The sequence below is a fragment of the Chionomys nivalis genome, chromosome 22 (assembly GCF_950005125.1).
Source record: "Chionomys nivalis chromosome 22, mChiNiv1.1, whole genome shotgun sequence".
In the NCBI taxonomy this organism is placed as follows: domain Eukaryota; kingdom Metazoa; phylum Chordata; class Mammalia; order Rodentia; family Cricetidae; genus Chionomys; species Chionomys nivalis.
This window is the reverse complement of record NC_080107.1, coordinates 7,844,224-7,871,547: the sequence shown is the minus strand read 5'-3', so window position 1 is coordinate 7,871,547 and position 27,324 is coordinate 7,844,224.

Here is a 27,324-nt window from a genome sequence, read left to right as displayed (position 1 = left end):
GACCTCGAACTCATGAATCAAGCAATCCTCCTGCCTTTGCGACCCAAGTGGCTGAGTCTACATGCTTGGGCCACTGTGTCCAGTTTTCCCCGGGTTTTATAACCTACAAGTATGATCTGCCAAAGCAAAACGGGAAGGAAGTTTTCCTGGGATTTAGAGAATTGTGTGTGCCATGTTTTGGAATGGGTAGTGGTTAAGAGCACTGCTTGCTCTTCCAAGGTCCTGAGTTTAATTCCCAGCAACCACATGGTAGTCCATTACCATCTGTAATGAGATTTGGTGCCTTCTTGAGGAAGAGACCTGGTCAGTCGTCCTCATCAACTTAGACCATGAAACCCAAAATGGACAAGTTCAACAGAAGTGCCACAAGGTTGCCCATGCATGCTTCATCCTTGCCAGGGTGTAAATTTCCTTCATCCATTTCAATTTCATTGGGTTCACACAGACATTTTTCAATGCCTTGCCGTTTTTTCTAAGACAATCCAGTTATGAATCTATAAGAGAAAACTAAGATGCAGTTTTAATTCAGGCCATTTGGAAGTAAGTCTTCTCTCTATGATATGATCTAAGTCTTGGCAGGTTTGTGAACTAATTTTCTTGTTAAATCTCAACAATTAACTCAGCACAGTGGAGAAACTTTCTTTGCATGGACGGCTGGTCATTTCCCCAACAAATTCATTCCCTGACAATAGATTTTTTTAAAAGTAGACTTGGAGGCAAATTAGAGATGAAGACAGAAATGGAAATTTTAAGTATGCGTGTCTTTGGCCTCTTGTTTTATGACAGATACAATGTGCTGAAAAGGAAGCAGGATTCTTGAAGAACTAAGGTGGGTTGGGGAGAGGAAAATCTTGGCCAACCATGGGAAACTGAACAAATCATTTCTCCTTTTCCTTCTTCATTCTCTTTCTGGAAACCAGAGCTTTTGGCCTAGCTAAGGCACCTCTGGGTAGATTCTAATTGCCAGTAGGTGAGCAAACGGAGACATGATTCATTGCGTCCACTAGGAGGCACCGTAGCACTGGTGCAGTGTAACCAAATCAATTAAGATGCCTCTCTCTCTCTCTCTCTCTCTCTCTCTCTCTCTCTCTCTCTCTCTCTCTCTCTCTCTCTTGCTCGCTTGCTGGCTTGCTCGCTCTCGCTCTCTCCTCCTCCTTTCCTCCTTCCCTCCCTCCTGAATTTATTTTCTTTACCTTTAACCTCAAATTCAAGTTCATGCTACTAAGAAATCAAAGATTTAATTCAGTAACAACAGTTGTATAAACCTAGGAAGAATTCAGTCCTCAACATATGTGGCTGGGTCAAGAAATCAGAATCTTGGAGCCAGGGCTGGAGAGATGGCTCAGTTGTTAAGAGCACTGACTGCTCTTCCAGAGGACCTGGGTTCAAGTCCTAGCACCCACATGGCAGCTCATAACTGTCTGTAACTCTAAGATCTGACATCCTCACGAGGACATACATGTAGCAAAACACCAATGCAAATAAAATAAAAATAAATCTTATATATATATAATTTATAAAATTTTATAAAATTATATAAAATATATAAATATATATATATACATACATACATACCCTGGACCACCATTTGCACTGCGAGTAGTGGCTTATGGTTTTGCTATGGCGTTAGGAGGCTGAAATTCTTAAGGGAGAGAAAGAGTGGGACAAACCCCAGCTTCTATAACAACAAAACCATGAATGAAGAAGTGTGCCGACTCTCTGTAAAGACAGCTACAAAATTCCTTGAGAATAGGAAAAAAAGCCCTAAAATTGAGATATACCGTGTTCATGGATAAGAAGTTTCAGCTCCGTATAAAAATAACACTAGTCTACAAATGCATTCACACGTATGCAATCACAATCAAACTCTACTCCATATTTCCTAGAAATGATGAAATAGTTCTAAAATTCATTGGAAACAATTAAGCTGAAAAAATTAAAGGAAAAAATTCTAACTTTTTGAAGGGGAACAGAATTTGAACCACTATTCTTTTTTGTTTGTTTGTAATCATAAAGCAGTTGAAAATAAAAAAATCTCTTTATAGGTCTCCAGGGCTGTCTGAATAGGAAATGTACCTGCCGCACCTCTTGAAGACCTGAGTCGGATATTAAGAATGCACATAAAAAGCCAGGAGCAGTACGTCCTGCCTGTAACTCTAGCACTGGGGACAGGCTGGGTGGGGAAACAGCAGGTAGATACTTGGAGCTCCCTGGCCTGTCAACTTTGCTGAACTGAAGAGCTTTAGATTCAGGGAGAGATCCTACCTCAAAAAAATAAAGCTGGGCTGGAGAGATGGCTCAGTGGTTAAGGGCACAGACTGCTCTTCCAGAGGACCCATGTTCAATTCCCAGCACCCACATGGCAGCTAACAACTGTCTATAATTCCAGTTCCAGGGGTCCCAACACCCGTGGCAAAGCACCATTACACATAAAATAAAAAATAAGTAAATTTAAAAAAATAAAGCCGGCAAGATTGCTCAGCAGGTAAAGGTGCTTGCCACCAAGCTCCATGAAGCACATTCAGTTCCCAGAACCCACACTGTGGAAGGAAAGAATGAATTCCTACAAGTTGTCTTTTGTCTTCCGTATGCTATGATAGTCACCTATGTGCATGTGTGTACACTCACTTGTGCATGAACACGTGTGTGCACACACATGCACATGTGCACACACACACTCACTAAATAAATGAAACGAAAACAAAATTTTAAATAAGTGGACAGGAACGAAAAAAGACACCCCAAATCAACTTTATGTCTCCACATATATGTACATACATGTACCCAATATGCACATATAAACTTACTAATAAGCACATATGCCGTATATACATAACATAGCACACACACATGCCACACACTCATCCAAAAAATTGTTATCATAGTTTCTACAAAACAATTAGGCTAATAAAAGAAAATAACTATTGGGTTTCAAACCTGGGACAAATGGCTAAGGTGCCTATTTAATAGATCAAAATTGGACACTGGCCGCCAGACTCTCTCTGCATCCCTCAGTCCTGATCTGTTACAGGGCCCTCCTGGCTGGCGTATCTGCCCCCTACCCTGAACTCTCCAGCCCATGGGGCTCAGCTTCTCTTTCCTACATAACACAAGCATTTTGGTTACCCACTCTCTTTGTATCTTTGGGCCTTCCGGCTGCTGCCCCTGCTTCCCCTCTATCTCCTCCCCCCCATCTCCTCACATGACCCTGGGTCATGACCAATCTGGACTCTCCCAGATGTCCCTACCTCTGACTACATTCTTCCACAGATGTAATAAATTTTCTCCTCCGCCACACCTAGGAGCAGCCGCGTCTTTTACTTCTCTCTCTCTCTTTCTCTCTCTCTTGCTCTCTCTCTCGCTCTTGTGTGTGTGTTTGAGTTTGTTACTCAGTAACTGAACACTTTGCTCATCATGGAAACTAGAAAAGGGCATATTTTTATTTTCCTTTAGGGAGGTTGGGGATGAAGTGTGCCCAGTGTTACTGTGACACCGAGTCCCGAGGAATAAGACACAGGAACAGCACTGTGTCCATCACATCACTTATCCACATTGATGTTGCTAACAGCCCAGGAGAGGGGGCTGGAGGCAGTAGCGACAGAGAAACTTCCCCTGAAATAACAACTTCCTCTTCCTGTCTGTCGCAGTTCTTGACCGTGCCTCAGAAGCACCATAACCGGACTGTGCCTACAGGGGTCCTTAGCTTTCAGCTGTCAACCCCCTTTGACCTTTGTCTGTGTCCTGAGCCTGACCTTAAGCTTCCTTGGGGACTTTGTGATGTACTTGATATTTCTCAATACATTCTTCTCTAGTTAAGGTACATAGAATTGGTTGCTAATGCTTGCCACTAGGAATCCTTACACACCCCAAAGTTGGCAATAGGGTGTTGTTATCGAAAAACAAACTCTTAGGTACATGAGGAGGCTCTGGTTATCTGGACTCACTATTTTGAAAAATAATAAAAATCAGTTAATATCAAAGATAAGACTCTGAAATATCATTCCTTCAGTAGAGAAACGATTAATACAAAGAATGCCTCGGAACATTGGAACCATGGAGGACCACTGGTTGCCCCAGGACAGTGTGGAGGGCATAGAGAACTCCAGAGCTGGGCGCTGATGTTAGAGCTGCTTCCATCGAGAGACTGAACAGCGAAAACCACTAGGTTTTCGTCTTAGAACACGCATTGAAACCGAAAGCGTGAATGTGTTGTAAGAAACGCTCATGGCACTTTGAACGGAGACAGATAAAACAACACAGGGTCTTATTATTGACTGCTGACTTGCAGATCAGTTCGTCTGCTTTCTTACTCAGGCTCATATATGAGCATTATCAGCGTGCTGATTCAGAAAGATTAGGATTTGTAAAAATTAAAGTGCCGTATAGTGCAGAGTTGGAGGAGCTCAAAGAGCCCAGATGTAATTCTTAGACTTCATGGCAGCTGACACTTTGGCTCCTCTGTTGCTATTGAAAATCCCCAGGTTGAGGAGGCTACCGCAAGAGAGGACGCCAGTTCCCTCAGGCCTGTTCTCGCTATATCTCTCCAGATCTATAATTAGAGTTAGATTCTAGCCTGATTCAAGAGGAAATTAAAGGGCTGCGTAGACTTAATGTGGAATGTCTGTCTATTATGCCAGGTCTTCTTGTTTCAAGCCCCAGGATAGGAGGAGGAGGAGGAGGAGGAGGAGGAGGAGGAGGAGGAGGAGGAGGAGGAGGAGGAGGAGGAGGGAAAAGCAATTATAAAGTGAAGTTCAGGAAAGGACCAAAGAATTGAAGAGCTTTGCTAATTACGTGGGGGGTGTGGCCTAGCAAGCCTGACAGGATGCTAAATAAACACAAGGAAGACAAGTTTGGAGAGTGGGTTAAAAATTTGAGAAGCTGCCCGGTGGCGGTGGCGCATGCCTTTAATCCCAGCACTCAGGAGGCAGAGGCATATTGGTCTCTGTGAGTTTGAGGCCAGCCTGGTCTGCAGAGTGAGTTCCGGGACAGATTCCAAAGTTACAGAGACACCTTGTGTTAAAAAACAAAAAAACAAGCAAAAGAAAGCGAGAAGCTGGGAATTAATCATCTTTCCTCTGCTGGAGGCTTACTCTCAAACAAGCTGCTGCTGATATTCAATATTCACGTTAGAAGTCTGATGGGCCCTTCGGGTCACTTTCACAGGGAGGGACTCATGGGCCTTTTGGTTAGCTGTTTTGAGTGCAGTAATATTTAATCTGGAAAGTGTGATTCTCTCTCTCACCCACAAATGAATCTGAGAGATCACATCACTTCATTATCTCTTTCCCAATTCTAATTTGACGCCAAATTTCAACTTTTCCGTGTGTAACGGTGGCGAAGGGTAAAAGGCAGAATGAGCTTATGGTATTTCCCGTGTGTGGGAAGATTGGCATTCGGATCTCCATAAGAAAGCCAGGCTGCATGGTGGCCTGCCCTCAGTCTCCGTCTCAGGATGTGGAGACAGGATATTCCTGGAGCAGGCTGCATGGCTAGACTTGCTGAGCCAGCAGTCTTGAGTGGGAAACCTGGACTCAAAATATAAGGTGATGGGTGATTGAAAAAGACACTTAACACCAACTTGTGACCTCCAGACTCATGTGAATATGCACACACACACACACACACACACATGTGAACACACTGCAAAAAAGTCTCAAATTACCTTTAATGATCAAACTATCAATAAAAGTATATAGAACAGTGAAGATGTCATGTCAGAGCTAGGCATTGTCATAAGTCCTGCTTACACTGTAGAAGGACAATTGGACATCATACCTCCCTTGGAAAGTGAAACTGTCTCTTAAAAAAGTACAAAATCCAGTGAGAACAAGAATAAACATCGAAGTAGAACCAACAGTTTACAGGGAACAGTGGTAATAGACAGATACAGTCTGATGTATGAAGGTGATCAGCACAGCCCAGAGACAGAGAGTGACACTGGAAGGGTGAATGACGGGTTTCTTGTTTTTTTTTTTTTTGTTTTTCGAGACAGGGTTTCTCTGTAGCTTTGGTGCCCGTCCTGGAACTAGCTCTTGTAGACCAGGCTGGCCTTGAACTCCCAGAGATCCGCCTGCCTCTGCCTCCCGAGTGCTGGGATTAAAGGCGTGCGTCACCACCGCCCGGCGATGGGTTTCTTTTGAGAGTCAGTCTGTGGACTGCATTTAGCTCAGGATAGCTACCAATACAGTGTACTATAAAAGTCACAAACTTACTTAAAACATTAAAATTTTTCTTCTTTTGGTACCTTGAGTCAGAGGCTCTAACGCATAGATGGTAGCCATGGACACGCCCACAAGGGAAAGAATGTGGAGGAGGTGAGGCCTGCCGGAATTAGAAAGGGCTTGACCGAGATCAGGGTGGAGTCAGTATGAAGACCTTGCTTTGTTTGGTTTCTGACTTAAATAAGCCAATGGCAGGGAGAATAGGAAGGGGAGGAGGGAGAGAAGGAGGGAGAGAGAGAGGGGTAGGATGGGAAGAGAGGGGGGAGGGGAAAGAGAGGAAGGGAGGGGATGGGGAAGGGGAGAAGAGAACAGGAGGGAGAAGGGGAGAGAGAGAGAAAGAGAGAGAGAACCTATAAACCTATAATTTTGTAACATGAAGCAGCGGAGTTGAGGGGGCCTCTCTTCTAAAGGCTTGTCCAGATCACAGCCCGAAAGTGGCCCTAGAGGTGACTGGCTCCATCGGTCTTCCTCAGGGTGTACTCTCTGCAGAAAGAATGACAAAGCCTCACCCTTCCAGACCTGGTCCTATGGCATCCTATAAAATTAGGAGTCAACAGAAATCTAGAGGCTCACTAACTTGCTCTTCTATCTGGATTTGGTGCAAGAAATTGCTCAGGGTTTTAAACGGGAGTCGAGTTTCTGAAGCGTGGCTGTTGGTGCCTTACAGAGGCAAGCAAAGCCTCTCTGGCTAGCCTTTCTGTGGAAAGAGCAACCCAGGCTCTCTGTATGCTGAGCAGGTACTAAGTATGCAGAAATCCAGCTGCGCACACACAGAATCTGCTTACAAATCTGTTATGATGGGAAGAATTCATCCTAAAATATTCTCTTCTTCCAGACACTGGCAGTTCCGCTTAGATATTTCCCCCTCGGGATTGAGAGGCACCTAAGTATGCGACCATGCAAAGGAAAAGGGAAGAAAACTCAGGTGTTGACAGGCTTCCCAAGTTCATTTGGGTGTGAACGTCTCGAATAAATTCAGGGTCATGAAGCATCGCTACAAGCCGAGATGTTTCAGCTGCCCAGCTTCATGACGTCATAACGGTTATGGATAAACTTGCTAAAAGCTTTGGGATAATGCCAGCATTCAGATTTAAACAAACAGGTGCACTTCTTATCGGCAGCAGATAAGCTGCATTAGTGGCTTTTGTCGTGGTCCCCCCCCACCCCCCCCCCCCCCCCCCCCCCCCCCCCCCCCCCCCCGCTCAGTCTGGTCGCTACTCCTGAGTGCTGCCCTGCTTCTGAGTTTACTATTACAGCAGATCAAAACATTGAAGAATGTAAGAGGAAGAATCGGGATTTTTATTTGTTATCCTCTCTGGAGGTCCCATAATTAAATTCCTTGGTTTTCCAGTAGGAAAAGAGTTGGTGTCTGAAGGATTCAGTCATTAATGAGAAATGACTTTGTAGTCTCAGTACTCGCTGCAAAGAGGCTCTCTCTAGCTGTGGCTATAAGGAGACCAACAGCGCTGGGCATGGAGGGTTGGGTAGGAGTGTGTGCTGAGTGTCTAGCATAGCAGGCTTTAGGCATCTAAAGACGCACAGCTGAGAGCGGCCTAGAGCACTGGGCTCCAGCGTTCGATTGCTCGGATCTTTCTTCTGGCAATTGACAAGTGTCCCAGTAGAGAGAAAAGGAATGCATGGCCAAGAGTCAATTGGCCACGAGTAAGGAGTGGTTTCATCTAAGATTTGCTTTTCTAGATGGATCTGTCATCGATAATGGCATCAGACTAGCTTATCACTTAGCTCATGGCCTGACAGTCTTCCCTCATCCACAGCTGGTTCCACCAGGACCGGTTGAGGTGAAATGAAGTCCCCATGAGTTGTTATCTGTTTTTGTACATCTGAGTCAAGAGGACCATAAACAGCACAACTTACTGCATACAGTTCTCTGCCATGCTCCAAGTCACTCTTCTAGAGAGGGCCAAAAATGTCTAGGGCAAGACATCTGTTTCAGTGATTACATTATTTTGAGAAATGGATACATTGGGCAAAATAATTTCCACTACAGCAATACCACGAACAATATTGTCCTTCTACATAGCCAACCAAAAGTCATGCTCAATTCATCACCAGGACTACCCTTTCCCTTCTTTTATCATTTATCTCCTTGGCCATCAGTTGCATTTGGCCTGATGCCTCTGGCGCTTTTAAATGCATCTGACTTGTGGAAGATCTTTGGGGATTTAAACATGAATCACACCGAATAAATGTATTTCTTGGTGTTTCTCAGTTTGTTTTCCATTTCTATAAGCATTGTTGCTTCTTCCCTCTTTATCAGTCATTCTGAAAACCTTTCCCAGAAAGGGTGAAGGCATAGGATGTTTCAGGTCTTGGCACTTTTTGTTGGAAACGGGGGGGGGGGGGGGGGATGTGATGGAATGGATATAAACAACAAGTCTGTAAGATTGCACCCTGCTCACTCTGCTCCTGCGCCTTGAATAAAACCAACTTTTCCTAACAAACACCCCACACTGTGCTGCAGGCTGAAGACACGAAGGTGACTCAGACATCGACCAGCTTGGTACATCTGGAGAGAGAGGGAGGGACGCAGGGAGATCGATCTGTAGGTTCAGCAGGTGGGCATCAAAATAACCACAGTAAAAAGCAAGAGAACACAGCCGCTAAACAGGTGAGCAGCAAATGCTTTGGAAGAGAGAAACTGACAGGAGAGGCCATCTTCAGAGAGAAAGTGGCGTGCAGCTGGGGCCTTGGTGGATTTTCTTCAACAGTCACAATCCCGTGGCCTTGGCACTTCCAGTTTCTCGCTGCTCCCCATGCAAAGGACATGGAGAGAAACAGGACATTTCTGAGAACACTGGTATGGCTTCCCCTGCTGTGTGCAGGTGTACCCGAGAAAGCATGCTCTCACGTTTAGAAGTAAAATGTGAAAATGGCTGGTTGTGGTGGTGCATGCCTGTAATCTCGGCACTCGGGAAGCTGGGGCACGAAGTTGGTCAGCATCAATCCAACCAAAGTTAGCCAATGAGACCTTGATCGATTACATCAAAAGACCAGGGTTGGCAGGATGGCTCAGTGGGTAAGGATGCTTTCTCTTGTCGTAGGTTTGATCCCAGTAAGCCACATGATGGGGAAGTGACCCAGTTCCCAGGAGCTGTCCTCTGATTCCCCCACACATGACACTGTGTGTATGTCCCCTTCTCTTCCACAAACTCTCAAAAAAACATAAAAAGCAAAGCAGATTAAAAAAAAAAACCTCACAAACAGACAAACAAAACAGAAAAGTTCGCCCTGCTTCAGAACACTTGTGTCAAGGAAGAGCAATGGCACGTGGGTCTCTGCTATGTGAATGTTGTCAGTCACTGAACAGATACTTAATGAATTCTATCTCGAGTTGGCCTGGCATAGATGCTGGGACTAAAGCAGTAAACGGCACAACCAGAGGCCGTGGGTTCACAAGTTTATCTGCGGAAAGCAACGATCACATCTGTAATAAGCACTGAGAGAAGACGCTAGGGAGGCAGCTAACAGCTGTCTGGGTATTAGGGAAGTTGTCCTTAAAGAAGTTGTATTTGCACTGGGCACGGAGAGAGGAGAGGGTAGGGGAAGCAGGGTTAGAGGTAGCAGGCTGGAGGTAGCATTCCTGTGGATGACCCACAAAGAGCTGCAGAAGCTAAGGAGGTGGAGGAGTTTCTCAGAGGGCAAGACTGAGAAGGAATGAGAATGAGTTAAGGATGGACGTGGAAAGGACCGTCGGGAGCTACGGAGGTTTATTGAGAATCCAGTAACGAAACGAGGGTGGGGAGGGTGAGATCAGAGAGAAGGAAAGACAGACGAGAAAAGGAACGAGCAACTCAACCACAGAGCAGGCATTTATTGGTGAGAAAGACCTATAGAGTGTCTGGGATAGAGTCAGAACCCTCTGACGGATTACAGGGCTGAAGTACTTGCAGGGCAGAGAGAAGGGACGTGGAGATTGATGTTTTCCTTTCTTTTGCCTCACAGCTGACCATTGCCGAGGGTCACCAGAGGGTCAGTTAAGGGACGTCAGGGGATCAATAGTCATCGCTTTGATGGCAAATACTGGGGATGAGTAGGATCTCTTTTCCTCCAGAATCCTCACCCTCCAAACCAGGCCTAAAGTCGGCTGAGGATTTCAAGAGTGCAGCCTTCTTTCTCTAACGCACACACACTGAGATGTACTGGGGTTGGTTTATGGCAACGCACCACAAGAGGTCCTGATCCTCTGTCATAACCTGGTGCTCAGCTGTCAGCAGAGCCGCAATGGAGGATTTCTAGAAGGTAAAAGAAGATGCAGAGCCACAGTCAGCTATACAGAAAGGAAGGCAAACGAATGGGCTGAGTTACAGAGCTACGCTGGCGCAAGTCGCCCTGGAGCTTCCGGTTGGGGGCGGAGATTAACGACACTTTCAGAGAACATCTTCCTGGCAGGAAGGCTTGGAAATCTTAGTCACCAACTATATAGGACTTGAAACAAAGCCAAATTCAACAGTGTACAAGATGGAGCTGTCCCAAGGTCTCTAGGGCTAGGAAGTCAGCGCAAACAGTCCCCAGGTTCTAGTACTTCGTTTCAAAAAAGGAGAAGGAAATATGGACACACAGGGGCTTGGCTGCTGTTGTGGAGTGGGAACTTCAGGGCATACAAAACTGAGTTCAGGCTCTGGAATTCTAGCAACTGATAGAGCCTTGAGAAATCTGTATTTTCTCAGTTTTAAAGTAAGGAGATTATAAAAGATGGAAACCAAGTATGTACAATGTTGTCTGTATAGTAATGGAAATCCAGGCCCAAGGGTGTGCACAGATTCAAGGTGGCCAGCAGAGCCTGATCCCATTGTGGAGCCCTTTACCTGGGCTCCAGAATAGAAAGTGACTGGTTTGCCTACTGATTTTCATCCCAACATCTCATCTGTTAGTGTTGAAGTCATTCTGTCTTTAATGCAGTCCTCAGATTTCCAACAACTTTGCTGAAAATCCGGGAAGCTAAGAATTGGGCCCTTCCCAGTTTCCACTCAGTCTCCTCAGACCCAGGCTTCTTTACTTTCAGTCTTCCTGCACAAAGGAAGTAGATACAATTCTTATAACTTTTAACTAATATTCTCTCCACGTGGCAGTGGAAGTACATGCAGGGAGCTGGCCAGGAGCCTTCCGGACTATCAGCGTCTGCAAACTGTGGTTTCCCACGTGAGCTCCCTGAATCTGGGGTAAAGGAACAGGAAACTGGACTGTGGCAATCAGAACTGTTTCAAAAGAGGCCAGAAAAATGGTTGGATCCCTCTTCTCATAAGCTTCTTACCTTGTTTCTTTTTGAGAAGAAGCCTATCTCTCTGAACACAATGAGAACAAACACAATCTCAGAGCGATAGTTCAACAAAGAGTCTTTAGACAAGCCGTATTTGTCAAAAGGCAAATTTTCAACAAAGAGCCTTTAGATACTATATAGTTCTCTTTTCTTACAGTAGATGAGTGAGCTGCTTCTTGGAAGGCTCCCAGGGGCCTTGCTAAAGAACAATGGATAACAATCAGTCTCTTAATTCCATTAGGTTTTTGTTTTTTTGTAATCATTTCAGAGGTCTTGGTGCTAGGGGATTTAGGGAAGTATCCTATAGCAAAGGTTGGGCTAGAAACATAAAACTCCCACGGTAAACACACATATAGGCAAGCAGGAAAACAATAGTGACTGGGTGTGGTGGCCTTTAATTCCAGTCTCTAGGAAGCAGATCTCTGTGAGTTTAAGGACAGTCAGGGCTCTGTAGAGAGACACCATCTCAAACAAAACAAAACAAAAACAAAACAAAGAAACAAATGAAAAAAGAAAGAAAAAGAAAAATATTAAGTTGGATTTATACCACTTTGAGGGATAGTCTCGGACCTGTTGTGAACAATTTACGTGTCTGTTTCCCGCTCCTCTGGTAAAGGGTTCCGCTGTAGTGGTGTAGATTTTCGGCTTTGCTCCTAGCACCCATCTTTATCTTTTATTTTTTTTTTTTGGTTTTTCGAGACAGGGTTTCTCTGTGGTTTTGGAGCCTGTCCTGGAACTAGCTCTTGTAGACCAGGCTGGTCTCGAACTCACAGAGATCCGCCTGCCTCTGCCTCCCAAGTGCTGGGATTAAAGGCGTGCGCCACCACTGCCCGGCACCCGCACGGCATACACTATTCTGACCCTAGCCAGGGACACTTATCCAAGTGAGTTGGGCATTCTGGAAACATAATCTCCCCACTTGGATAAGTGTCCCTGGCTAGGGTCAGAATAGCGTATGCTGTGCCTTATCCAAACACCCAAAACTCGGCCAGAACTTGTGCTGTCTACTATGGTACCCGTTACTCATAACTGATTATTAAATTTGTGGAGGATAATAAAAATTAAAAATCCAGTTTCTCAGTTTTTAGCACCATATCTCTGGGCCTCCTCTGTCCACCCCTTCTTTTTGCACTTCCCCCACCCCTTTCCTTCTTTTTGCTGGAAAGAGAACTTAAATCTTTTTGATATTATTTATGTATGTGGGTGTCTTTTGCCTGCATGCATATCTGTGCTGTGTGCATGCTTGGTTCCTTCAGAGGCCAGAAGAGGGCCGATCTCCTGGAGCTGGAGCTACAGATGGCTGTGAGCTGCCGGGTGGATGCTGTTAACTGACCCAGGTCCTCTGTAACCTACAAAGAGTGGCTGAGCCCAACTGCAGACCTAAGAGAGTGCTGTGACCACGGAGGTAAGACGAGAAGAAACTAGAGGTCCTGTTCTAAGCAGATACTGTTATGAAAACAACCAGACCATGAGCTTTTACTAAAAAAATTATTGCTATTTTTTTTTGTGTATGAGTGTTTTACCTTCACATATATCTGTGTACCACACATGTGCCTGGTGCTCTCAGGGGACAGAAGAGGGCACCAGGCTCCCTGAATCTGGAGTTACAGATGGTTGTGAGCTGCCATGGAGGTGCTGGGACCTGAACCCAGGTCCTCCACAAAATCAGTGCATGCTCTGAATCACTGAGTCATCTCTCCAGCCCCAAGAAAATAACTTTCATTAAGTCATTAGTGTCACCGTGTGGAGTACAGTCTAGACGATGCTTTTATTTTTATGATTAAAAACAGCAACAAGAAGGCTTTGAGAGTTGAGCAAGTGTTGTTTGATAGCTGCAGATGAGCCGTAGACAACCCTGAGCATTCTGGTATGAGAGGCGCCCACTAAGAAAGGTCTGTGCTTATAAATACTGAGTGTAGGCACCGTGGTGCTCACAAGAGATTCTTCACCTACTTGGCAGACGTGACAGAGGTGACTCTCTCTAGTTCCCTACATGTTCCCTACGTGTTCCTGATGTGCTCCTTGGTCACATTCTCATGCTTGAAGTCCAGGATGGAGCGAGAAACAAACACACAGAACAGACATTTCAACTCGCTATTAAATGGAACAACTCCGCACCCCCCACCTTTTTTTGAGACAAAGTTTCTCCGTGTAGCCTTGGCTGTCCTAGAACTCACTTTGGATCTCCGTAGACTAGGCTGACCTTGAACTCAGAAATCCTCCTGCTTCTGCCAGGATTAAAAGTATGTACCATCACCGCCAGGGGGATCAATAATTTCCTTGTGCAAATTTGTAACTTTGGGGTTTTATTACACACACACACACACACACACACACATTTGGGCAAAGAGGGGGTAAGAGGCAATATTGGTGGGAGTGAGAGAGTACTTATGATATAAAGTATAACAAAGATAACAGACAGGTTAAAGAAAAAAATAAGAAGTTAGTACTGACTGTTCCAGGCCTTGTTCTAATATCTTGACCCAGCTGTTGAACCCGGAATATTTTTGCTACCGCTTAGCTAAAGGCGGGTTGAGGCCAGTTTGTGAAAGATGAAACAAAGGTGAACTGATTTTGCAATTGTTCCAGATGCTTTCCCGATCCCTTGCTTAATCTTAAACCCTTCATAGGTCCCTCTTGCAATCTTCTGGTCATCTTGGACTTTCTACATTCTGTCCAGTCCATGTCCTGAAAGCATCCCAGGCTTTGTTTCTGCTCCACTTGGCTCAAGTAGCAAGCGCCACAGTAATTACCCAATCATGGGCATCAGGTAGCCTAAAGATCTTTGTGTTCCGTGATAAATTATCAGATAGGTGGCTGGCACCTTTTCCTCTCTGTGTGTGCCCGTTGGTGGTAACTTCCAAGTGGAAGCATCTCAAAACTGACATGTCTGAAAATTAACTTACGCCTTCTTTTTTTGCTTCGAACTCTCTTAATTTGCTTCTCCGTAGATGAGGCTTGAAGGCCGACACGTGCGTGGGCTGTTTAAAGTTCCCCATGCCCTCGGTAAGGATGAATCTTGTTCTGCTGTGGGAATACAGCAAGCCCTCTGCTTGTCCCCACATGGGAGAAGCAGGGACGAACCAACCTGTGGAGAACGGTGGTTATCTCTGAGGATTTGTGTGCCTCTTCTCCAGGAGCTGGCAACTCTAAACCTTTCTTTCCCTGTCCCCACATTTAGATTCTGCCTGGGAGACAAAATATCACCAACTGTAGCAATTGAAGTTTATGCTAATGTAGGCACTTACATTTGTTGTTATTGTTACCGCAGTCCAGGCTGGCCTGGAACTTCCTACCTCCTAAGTGCTGCATTGCAGGTGTGAGCCAACACTACCCAGTTGCTCTGCAGTTTTGGCTAGGCTGCCAAAGAAATTTTCTTTAAATTATAAAGAGATATTTGTTTACTTTTTATATGACATGCATTAGTGTTTCACCTGTGTGTATATAGGTATACCACAAGCGTATCTGGTGCCCATGGAGGTCAGAAGAAAGAGTTGCATTTTTTGCAACTGGAGTTACAGATGGTTGTGAGCCACAGTGTGGGTTCTAGGAACCAAACCCAGATCCTTTATGCTCAGCACTTGGGAGGCAGAGGCAGGTGGGTCTCTGTGAATTCAAGGCCAGACTGGTCTACACAGAGAGAGTTTCAGGACAGTCAGGGCCATTACACAGAGAAGCCTTTTCTCAAACAACAAAAACAACTAAATAAACAAACCAAGTCAAAAACAAAACACAAGTTCGAGACCAGCCTGGTCTACAAGAGCTAGTTCCAGGACAGGCTCCAAAACCACAGAGAAACCCTGTCTCGAAAAAACCAAAAAAAAAAAAAAAAAAAAAACCAAAAAAAACCAAAAAACAAAACAAAAAAACCTATGCCATCAAAGTTGGACAAGACAAACCAACAGAAGGAAAATAGCCCAAGAGAAGGCACAAGAATGCGGACCTCTCATTTGCACGCGCAGGAATCCCAGGAAATGCTACCTGGAAGCCATAATATTTATGCAGAGGGCCTGGTGCAGACCTGGACTTGCTGTCTCTGTCTTTGTGAGTTCATGTGAGCTCTGCTCATGATGGATTAGAAAGTCTTGCTTCCTTGGTGTCCTCCATCCTCTCTGGTTCTTACACTCTGCGTCCCTGTCCTTGGGGTTCCCTGAGCTCCGAGGGAAGGGATTTGATGGGGACATCTCATTTAGGGCTGAGTGTTGTCACTCTCTGCACGTGATCCAGCTGTGTGACTTATGTCTGTTCCCCTTTCTGCAAGAGGAGACCTTTGTGATGACGGCAGAGCAAGGCACTGATCTGTGAGTATAGCAGAATGTCCTTAGAAGTCGTATGTATACATGTGCATAATTACACACATACAAATATATATATATATATATAATAACTGAGAGAATCAAATTGTTGATGTCTTTCGAAAGAAATGTTTAATTTGAATGCATTTCATTAGAAACTTTGGGGAGTATAGAGGACTTAGGTTCTGAGACTGTGCAAGAGGCTGTACTTCCCAGCATGATATAAACTGACAATGGCAGTGCTGGCGTAGACTAGGGACCCTAAGGAATACTAATTTAATGTTATTATTAATAACTTTTCCACCACCTACAACTTTCTGTCTTACTTGTCTTCTCTTTCTCTTTTTTCCTGCCTATCACAAAGTCACCTCCTTTCTCTGGTTAATTCTACCTCACATCCTTGTCTCTCGTCTGTCTTCTTCTGCTTGCCTGCACAGTTACCCAGCTTTATTAAGCGCCTGCTCCTTGGACTCACCTCAACCTTTACTATCTATTTGACCACGTTTTCCAGTATATAAAGAAGTTCAAGAGTCTTTGTTATAGATAACGCTCCTTCAACATTTCATCTCTCGTGTTTCATCCTGTTGACTGCCATGCACCCATTCCTAGTCAAGTTTCTTAAAAGGCCAGCTTGTACTAGTCATTAGACCTACTGAACTGTCTCATGAGAAAACACCAGAGATTGCAATCTCTCTCCAGATTTCCTCTGGGAGCATTCTTTCTAATGTTCTTAATAGCCACCGGCTTGTAAAATCCAGTAGGGATACTGATACTCAGTCAGACTTCAGGTTTCTCTTTGAGTGGTCTCAAGAACCTTCTCACTGCAATGAGCTTGTCAGCTGCTCCCACAAACCCTCTGAAGGCAAGGAGTATTCATTACTTGGCATGATATTTGGAAAAGAGAGATAGCTTTAAAATGTCTGGCGAGTGATTGAAAAGAAGAAGGAATAGGAATCTCCCTCTTACTAGCAAAGTATAGAACATTCTGTGATGAACTTTTAAGTCGTCATAATTGGGTAGTATTTGTTTTTTGTTTTGTCTTACTGTCTGTGGTCCTGGAGATGGAACCCACAGCCTTGTGCGTGCCAGACAGCACCACTGAGCTATGTTCCCAGCACCAATTGAGTACCACTTGAATTTGAAAGGTATTCTTGTAAAACTCTTGCACAGCAGCTTCAAAGAAATATGGGATAACTCTTTCTGCAGGGAAGACAAGATGAACTGAATGGAATTATCTGAAAACACTTGAGTGCTAAGTTATATGGATATAACCATAGGTCCTTGGGGGTAGTCTTGGTTTGAAGAAATTGCTAAGGTCTGGAGAAGGGAGATTTGGTTAGAGAATGTTATGCGTGGTGCACTAACAACATGATTTTAGAGGAAGTGTGTAGCGTGATTAACAACAGAGGGCCCGGAGAAGGTTCTATGGAGCGGGAATGAGGAGGCGTGACCTGATGTGGGCTGTGGTAGTGGAAATGGTGAGGAAAAGGTGATTCCATTTCTGGTGAAACCATGGTGATGGCTGGACTAGAAGCCCAAGAATGGACACACTGAAAAGCTTGCAGGTCTGTAACTTGAGACTGGAGGAGAGTAGCCGCTTCTGTAACTTTGGGGACACTGATTCTTTGTGCATGAGAAGAGTGTGTAAGTAATCACTGTGCACACGGTAAACTACACAGCAATTCTAATTGCAAACGGAAATAATATATCCTAGAAATGACACGAGCCCTTAACTTGGTAAAGCCTGTAGATAATGGCTAATTCCTCTATGCATTTCGGCCCGTCCTTGCTCAACACAGAGACTGATAAATCATGGCAGCGTAGAGAAGGCCATGATTTCTCACGTCGAGTTGTTCCTTTTGCGACCCATGCATCTTGCTCTCTGCAGCAGGACTCCTGTAGTCAAGGGAGAACAATGTGTTTTAAAGATCACACATGCATTTAAAGCATTTGGTACTCTTTGATAATTCTGGACAATGGGCTTTGCTGGCACTGGATATAGAGTGTTCCCACAGGCTCATATGTTTGAACACTTGGTCCCCAGCTGGCAGGACTATTTTGAAAGACTGTGGAATTTTGGGGGCAGGAGGCATGTCTGGTGGAGGTGGACTCCTGGGGGCAGGCAAGCCTTTGAGGCTTCTGGCTGAGCACTTACAGTTCCCTGACATACTGAGATATAAATAAGCTGCTTCAGAGGCCACACCTTCCGTGTGATGCTGGGCTGTGTGCTGTAGTCAGACTTTTCTTGGACCACCAACTCACAAGTAACGTAGAGACTTATTACTAATTATGAAAGCTTGGCCTTAGCTTAGGCTTTGTTCTAACTAGCTCTTCTAACTTAATTTACCTGTTTACTAATCCACATCTCAACACATGATTCAGTTACCTCTCCTCTGTCCCATATGTCCAACTTGTTCCGTGTCCACTGGTGTTTCCCGCGTGCCTAGATTCATCTGACTTCCTCTTTCTGCCTGGAAGTCCTGCCTAGTCTATCCTGCCTAGCTATTGGCCATTTGGGTCTGTATTAAACCAATCACCAAGCAGTGGTGGCGCACGCCTTTAATCCCAGCACTTGGGAGGCAGAGGCAGGTGGATCTCTGTGAGTTGGAGGCCAGCCTGGTCTACAGAATGAGTTTCAGTGTAATAAGGAGGCTACTTGTTGCTTTCCAGCATCAAAATTAAGACAAATTGTAGTTTGTTTTTTTTTTTTAAATAGTCTTCCTAGCATTGTGTATCAGATACACCCTTTTACTACTTTTTAGGACATTTTCTCTTCCAAGGTATAAAACAGAATTTTTTTGCTAATAACTTTAATTAAAATTTAAATTAATTTATTAAAACCACAAGTTTAATTTTTTAAAAATTACAAACGAACAAACAACAGTAAATGTTTAGACATATTTTAATAATATCATTAGCTTTTTTCTTAGAAGGAGGAGTATTTTCAAATGTTCATTTTAAGCACCTTTGGGAACCAGAGGGGTCAACCTGCCTTTAGTAAGGAATTGGATGGAAAGACATAACTGGTTCTGGATATAGAATGTTCCATTATCCTGTCCTGACCCCTGTGTTGAGGGGCCTGGTGCTCTCATGGTATCTTTCTGGCCCATCAAAACTTGCTATTAACTAAGTGTCTGATGTCACCCTTTGATTCTTGCGGGATAGCCCCACAAGAGTATTTGAGGTTGCTATTACAAGTTTACATGAAGTGAGACTTTCCCCCCACCCTCCTGTCGCTGTCCTCTCCTTGACATCTCCCAACCGCACAGAACAAACATCACAGAACAAGGCAGTCTGTGGGAGGTCTTCAAAAACAAACGAGAGAAAGGAACTGGACCCACTGCCTCTGTCAGCAACATGACTTTCCCTGGGAAAAAGTGTCTGTTGAAGTGAACCAAGACAGAAAACCTTCATAATCTGGTGTATAAACATGATAACTCACAAAGAGTGAACCAGAAGAGAGACACCATTGTTCCTGGTTCATTCTTTCTTCTGGGATTAAGAAATTATGTTTTACCTTTGCTGGGAATAAATGCTGTATTTTTTAAAGCGAAGACCTCCCTTGAAGAGATACCAATGAATTATCATGACGAGAACAAAATACCCCTAGCAACGCTAATTCCATATGTTCTGATAGCATCAGGGGACTCAGAAAACATCAGGATTGTGGGCTACTGAGGGCGCCGTAGAGAGGAGGTATGATTGATATTGGCTATTAGACTCAGGAGGAATGTTCCTATGCATCAAACTCTTTCCACTCAACAGAATCAATTTATTATCCCATTGACTGTAGAAAAAAAAATGAACGATTAAATTTCTCTTTTAGCAATAAATAAAATCATGATAGACTATTTCTTCCACAATATCTGGTGTGAAGGCGCCGAGAGGCCACTCATCTTTCCTCGTCTCAGGCCTCGGTGACCGTTCTTCAGCTTGCATAGTTAACCACGTTTCCGGCTACTCTCGTATTTGCTTCTGTTTCGACGTGACGATGTCTGTGTGTCTAAAGACTGTGCTTGATTACTGCAACCTGATCGATACCATTGATGAGTAAATGGGATTCTCGTGGTAGGCTGGCGGTCACCCCCCCCCCACCTGAACGCTCAACCACATCAATGACTGTGAAGTTCCTGGATTGACGGAGGAAGCCGGATCAGACCCGTTTTGCGCTGATTTCAGGCTTTTTCGAGGAAACCTAAGACTATCCTTTCAAAACCACTCGCAGTGGGGGGCTGGAGAGACGGCTCAGTGGTTGAGAGCACTGGTTTCTCTTCCAGAGGACCAGGTTGAGTTCCCAGAACCAACATGGAAGTACACAACTGTCTGTGTGACTCCAGTTCCCGGAGACCAGGTCGGCCTTACTCTCAGAGCGCTGCTTGCCTCTGCCTCCCAAAACTTGCAATTTTAGGTTCGTTGCAGTGAAAAACCACCATGGTTCTTTTCTCAGGGTGGTCAAATTTCTGAATCAACAAAAAAGCTGAAGTAGAGCAGCTGTGTCAAGGCAGAGACGGATGGGACTAAAAGCCAGGAGCTTAGCTATAACCCCAAGAAAGGTAGGGAGAACCCAGAACTTAGCCGTCCTGGTTAGCACTGTTCTCTACAGCTAAGAATATCGTGAGTCAGGAAGCTCCTGAACTGGGTGCTTAATAATGCTTCTCTGCTCTTAAACACAGACATCTGTAACACAAAAAATGTCAATTATTTAAATGCTTGATAGTCACTGTTTGGTCCCCTTTCTTTGACTTTATTTTTTTAAAAAAGTCCAAGTTATTTCTTTTGCAGATCTATATTCCTCTATCTTATCTCAAGTGCTAAAGGGTGCTATCTTTTTCTTTCCATCCTACATGTGGTGGCCAGCCTCTAAAATGCACCCAGCGATCCGCATGTCTCAGTAGTCACACCCTTGTTTGGTTTGACAACGTATGATCAACAGGAAAAGGCAGGATGATGGCATATCGCTTCCTACACCAGATGACAGACGATGCAGATCCTATCACAGACACTCTCGCCTTTGCGTGACACTCTCGCCTTTGTGGGTCCTCTTAATGCCTTTTCTCTCTCACTTCTCTCCATCTGATCATTTTAGGGGAAAACAGCCGTGTCGTCAAGACACTCGGGCAGCCTCCGGACAGCTGTTGTAGCAAGGAGCTGAGGTCGGCTAACCATGTTGAGCACAAACTTGAAAGTGGATTGTTTTAGCGGTTAAGCCTTGGCTCACAGTGCGGCTGCATGTTCTTAAGAGATTGGGAGCCAGCACCACCCACCTAAGCCTCTCCTCTGTTCCTCACCCTCAGAGATGTCAAATGTGGCAATCTTTTTGTTGTTCTAAGCTACTACATTTTATTACCCAGTGGTTGTTAGCCAAAATCTACAAATGGAACATGAAATACTGTCTCTCTGGTTAGAATGAAGAAATCTTTCCTTGATTTTCTGCAGGTATCAGTCACTCTGGTCTGGATGGTTTACCAGACTCTGGGGATAGAACTTGACAAGACATTTTAGTTCCCTGCCACAGTTCCTTCAGTGGATGGATGAAGACATGGCTCTGCTCACCCTAGTTCACGCCTGGATCTCACCTTGAAACCAACACAATTGATAGTGGCTATTGTACAATGTTGTTGTTTTTTTAATGACTTTTTTTTCCTCATCTTTCACCAAAACATAAAGGAATATCAGTCTCTATAATACGGAGGAAACTGGTATCGAAGTTAACGATGGGCTGATGCCACAAAAATGGATCACTTTACATTGCTGGGGTGGCAACTTGGCATATTTGATATCTAAGTGTCAGGGAATGCCAAGCACAGGGACACTTTTACTCCTTGATACTTGGTTATCTTTTCTAGATTTTTCACAATAGAATTGTTTTTAAAATAGCAATAAAAATACAGGCTACACTAAAAAATTAAATAATAATTACATTTATTTATTTATTGTGTGTGTGTATGTGCATATGTAGTAAGTATGATGAATTTATGTTTGTAAGTGTGGGCATACATGCCATGGCCCATGTGTGGAGGTCAGATGTTAACCTCTGGTGCAAGTCTCTACCTTCTTCCTTTTTTAAGGCTGTGTCTCCTATTGTTCATCACTGTGCATGTAAGTAGCCGGTCCATGAGCTTTAAGTGATTCTCCTGTGTCTACCACCCTGCAGTAACACTGGGTTTATAAGCGTGTGCTTCTGTATCAGGCTTATGCATAGGTCTGGGGATATGAACTTTGGTTCTTGTGTTTGTGTGGGTAGTGCTTTATCTACTGAGCCATCTCTCTAAGCGCCAGGACAAAACAATCTTAACAATCTTATTGGAAGGTTAGGAAGGAGGAGCCTACCTGCCTCTTCACCGATTGGTCCTAAGAAGATGTGATTTAGCTGAAATACATTTGGGTTTAAGGCAAGTTACATGACTGGCCATCATAACATAAAATATAGATTTTATAATATAATTTTCTCTAAGATATAACTTAGTTCAAGCCTTTTCACAGCAATGTTATGAATTTATATTCTGAAATCTGGATTGGAAAGTTAGGGCAAGACTAGATATTTTAGGATCCACAGATTGAGTCAACAGAATGATGGTGTTGTCTTTAGAAAGTTATGGTTAGCCCCTGTGATTCTGCTTCCCACCACGGCAAAGGTAGTTGAGGTACAAATGGGAAGGTCAGTGGGTAGCCCTCAATGCTTGACTTTCCAGAAGACTGTGTGCATTATAAGGGTCAGATAGAACCAGCACCCCCTTTGCTCACGTGGCTTCCCTTTGCTTTCCCAGGACTCCTGACTGCAGGGTCGCCTAGACCTCTTCGTGGTCCTCATCACATCTGCGTCATGTTTTTCCAACTGGTGCCCTGCTTCTCTGTTGGAAGCTTCTTGAAGGTCACCTTCTACCAACCTGCTCCCTGCTCTCAGGAGTTCATTTGGGACCCTTCCCTACACTGGAAACCTTTCCCAACTTCAGCTGTGGTTAAATGGATGAATTCTCCCTCCCCAGGATCAAGCAGTAATTCAATGTAATGTAACCCTAGATCCATGGGGAAGAAAGTTCCAATGATTGTGGGAAATAATATAGATTAAACACCTACCCATCCACTGACCCCACCCCCCACCCCCCATCCAACACATCCAAGCCGCAATACTGACAAATGACCACTTCTCCACTAGCCTGAGTGAGTTGGTAGGACTTTATAGTTTGGAAATGGGACTCTTGGGTGGGTCTTGATAGCAGCATCTTTGTCCCTCGGTGCCCCCACCTTACTGGAGGTCAAAGGGAGTGGGGTGGTATGCCGGCGGGTGGGGGGGGTAAGTGGCAACTCTTCCCCACGCTGCCAGAGTTCATTGGCTCAGATTACATACATGGCCTCCTCTATGGAATGCATCCCGCTTGTTAAACACAGGCACACAGCCATCGGTCTTGGCCTGTCGCATGTGGATGTCACTCTTGGCTGCTCCCCTGACAATGAGGCATCTATATTTGTCTTTCTAGTCATTGGCAAAGCTCATGGCCACAGGTCCCTGCTTGGCTGCCTCCTCCTCCTGCTTCTGAGACAACTTTCGCCATTTCTTGTCAGTCTTCCTGGGGCAGGGGGTATTGCTCTCCATGACCTTAGGAGTCATTTGAAGACGATGGCATAGCGATAAATTTCTTCATGTGTCCATTGTCTTGGGTGAAATCAGACACCTTTCCCCATCTTTTTCCAAAACTCTGCTTTTCCGTTGCCTGTCTTCTGACAGCCAATCCTAACCTGATGGCACTGTGTTGCTGCCTGCTCTGTCCAAGACAATTAATGACACCTCCTCCAGAGAGCTCAGACCTGTGCCACAACTCATATGTGACTCGCCCGTGACGCTAAAGAAACTTAACAGGCTACTAGGCATCCCTTAAGGGTTGTTGACCTTTGTCCTGGAATGCCTGTGAGATCTTAGAGACCTGCAGGTGAGATAAGACTGGATAATGAGCGGTTGGTGGCGCATGCCTTTCCCAGCACTCAGGAGGTAGAGGCAGGAGAATCTCTGTGAGTTAGAGGCCAACCTGGTCTATACAGAGTGAGTTCCAGGACAGCCAGGACTGTTATATATATGAGAAACCTTGTCTTGGAAAACAAAACAAAATAAAACAAAACAAAAAACCCAAAACCAAAACCCAGAAACAAACACAGGCTAACGGTGTTCCTGCTGCGAGGTATTTATCGGCTTGCTTTCTGCTTTTGTGAACTTGCTTATTGGCGGTGGGATTGGGAGGGAATGGTTTCTTTGTTACTGTGCAATGAGAAAGAGAAACTGAGAGGAGTCAGCATTGTCCTGCCCAGCTGCAGATTCCGCAGACAACTGTAATACACACCTTTGATATCCACATTTCCAAACACTTCCTTTAGCCCCTTTGGCCTGGCACGCTGTTTGGCTCTAAGGCTGCCATCTTTCTGACAGCAGTACGAATACATTAATTTAATCTAAGTTTGAACTGCGTCTAAGTTTTTGGACTTTCCCAGTGGACGTGAGTGCCACAACAGTCTTGCTTTTGCAGTTTTCTCTCATTTGCGGTCCAGCCTTGTGTCTACTCGCTTGGTCACCAGGCTGGGTGGCTTCTCCATGGAGCTTAGTAGTTCAAGCTTTAAAAAGCATACGCTCATCATAAAACAGAGTATTAGAGAAAATAATAATAATAAAAATATCTGTTATATGAATTTAAACTTTCCTCTTTAACACAGTATACATGGAAACCAGAATATTCACTTTTCACCCCACAGATTCAGAATTCATATTAAAGAAAATAATAAACGAATGTGATTATAGGCCATGGTAATTGAATGCCTTAAACCTGAGATTAAAAATGAGTATTCAACACTTTCAAAATCTCCAGTTTTTGTATAAAAGTTACTAGGTCAAGGCTATATATGCAAGATTATACTCAGAAGGGCAGATGGTATCCTTAAAGAGTGTATTCAATAAAAGACTCTTCGTGGGCGGATTTGTTGGCTTCCCAATGCCCAGTTTCAAATTCTTGCCTTGTAGTCTGGCTCTCGATGGCCCTTCTATGCAGGGCTCTATTTGGGGACATATGCAAAGCGGGTTCCTACTTTGGCTTCTCCTAGAGACACCTTTTGGCATTGGCCTTTGCGTTCCCCATGGCACTGTCACTTGGCTCACCCTATTGACCCTCTGCTCATGTCCTGAGAACTCCACAGCCCTGCACAGTACTGACACGAGTTGAAAAACAGAAGAGAAATGATAATTCTAGCAGGAAGAAAAATAAGCAACAGGGCACTAAAAATTAAGACCAGGAAGAAGCCAACATACAGCTTTGGTTAAAATAACAACAGCCCATCATGTAGGATGTCAATATTTTTTTAAAAAAATTGATTTCAAGACCAGACATTTGTTCCTTTTAAGTAGCAGATGCTGGAGGAGAGTGGGAACATTGCAGGGCAGGTCACCCACCGATCTAAGCAGCTTTCACGTTGGAGCGTTGAAGGGTCTAGTTGTTTGTGGTTGGAGTAGTTACACTGGAGAGAAAATTTCTTCAACTCTATAAGGGTAAATATAAGAGGGACAGATATAAGGGGCATATGTACCTCAATATGCCCACAATAACTTTCTTACAGCATAGCTCCAGTTTTGGGGGAGCACAGACAGCTTCCCTTTGAGGAGGGAAAAGATGGGAAGTGGCAAACCGAGAGTGAGCAGGAGGCTGTCTGTGAGAAGGAAGGAGGCTGCACCGAGAGTGAGCAGGAGGCTGTCTGTGAGAAGGAAGGAGGCTGCTGCTTCTTTGCAGAGTCTCCTGCATTTAGAATAAGCCTTCCTGAGAGTCTTCAGGCTGATCGCAGACGTGACAGCTCTTTTGAGGCCATTACAGGCTCCTGGGGATACGGATTCTCTGCTAGTGGACGCTGAGCTCACAGCGAATTGCCTCTTTGTCTAAGAAGAGGCTTTAACCAATGGGAAAAACAATTCCCACTGGAATTGGGACAAAGTAGACCCATCTTTGAGAATATCACTTGTCCCTGGTACTTGAATGTTGTTGGTGACAACACGCAAAGACGACCGGATGAAGAGGGTTGAGGAACCAGGAAATATGAAGGTCAAATGCTATGATTTTAGAATAAAGAATTTCTTTTTTTTTTCTTGATTTTTCTAGACAGGGTTTCTCCGTAGCTTTTGGTTCCTGTCCTGGAACTAGCTCTTGTAGACCAGGCTGGCCTCGAACTCACAGAGATCCGCCTGCCTCTGCCTCCCGAGTGATGGGATTAAAGGCGTGCGCCACCACCGCCCGGCTTAGAATAAAGAATTTCTAAGCCATGGTGTCCACAACATTAACAACGACTTGTACAGTAACTGATCCTTTTAGACATTTACCACTGGTCCAAATGTAACAATAAAAGGAACTTTATGAGTCTCTACAGTTGGGAACAAGATTGCTCACCCAAGGGATCAGATCCTGTGTCATCACGGAAGTCACACTGAATTCTGCTGTCTCCCTCACAGCAACCATGTTTCTGCTTATCCATAGACTGGGGTTCAAAATCTGATTTCTAAGATGTAGAAATAAGTTTCAAAATTCAATTATATGAAGTCGAAAGAAAAAAAACCCTCGACGTATCAAGACATATTATGCCTTAAATATTTTTACAATATTTTTATTAATATTGTAATTTTATTAAATTGTTTTATTAATAGTGGCATTATATATACTTTTTTAATGGAAAAAGAACACACAAAATTTGTTACATGTCTGAGGCAGGGAGAATTAGATTCTTACATACCATTTCTTTATCATTAATTGCTTTCATTAATTTCATATCATTAATTGCTTTCGGAATGCAGCTGTCTAGACCTTCCTCAGTCATGCTGAGCAGACACCTGAGAGACTCTTTAGAGTTGGAACCCTTGAGGTCAGCCTTGGAAACCCCAGGGGCCTCTAGAAACCTTCAGAGGTGGGTAACTGAGACACTATTTGCCGTTTAAACGCTCATTCTCTCATGAGCACAAAGGAGTTTCCTAGAAGACACAGGCCATGAAACATCTCTATGGAGAGAATTCAGAAGCAGATAGGAGAATCCGTTGTTTTCTATTAAGCCAAATACTGACAAGACAAGCAGAAACACAAGTCCTCAGTGTTTTTCAGTCATACTGGTTGTATTTTTAGAGTTGATAAGAGCAATCTAGTCATCAACGATTGGACAAAGCAACTATAGAGCATTTTCACCATTGTGGAAGTACTGTTAAGGACAGGTGCTGTTCTCCTGCCTCACCCTGCCCCAGTTGTTCAGACAGCAGGCAGGCTCAAACCTTGAGGACAGAGGCGCTGCTGATAGGCCCCAAAGAAACAAAGAACCCTATCTGAGCAAAATTCCCCAGATGAAGGAAACTAGGCCACATAACTGGGAACACACGGTAATTGCCTTATTAGTTCCTCTCTGTAGAAACAGGGTGGGACCTGCAGATTTGACTGTGAACGTTCAGAGATTTTTGGTTGGCTCAGGGTTCTTCCATTCTCCCACCAGGCTTGACAACTCTTCCCTGATTGGTTTCACCTCTTCA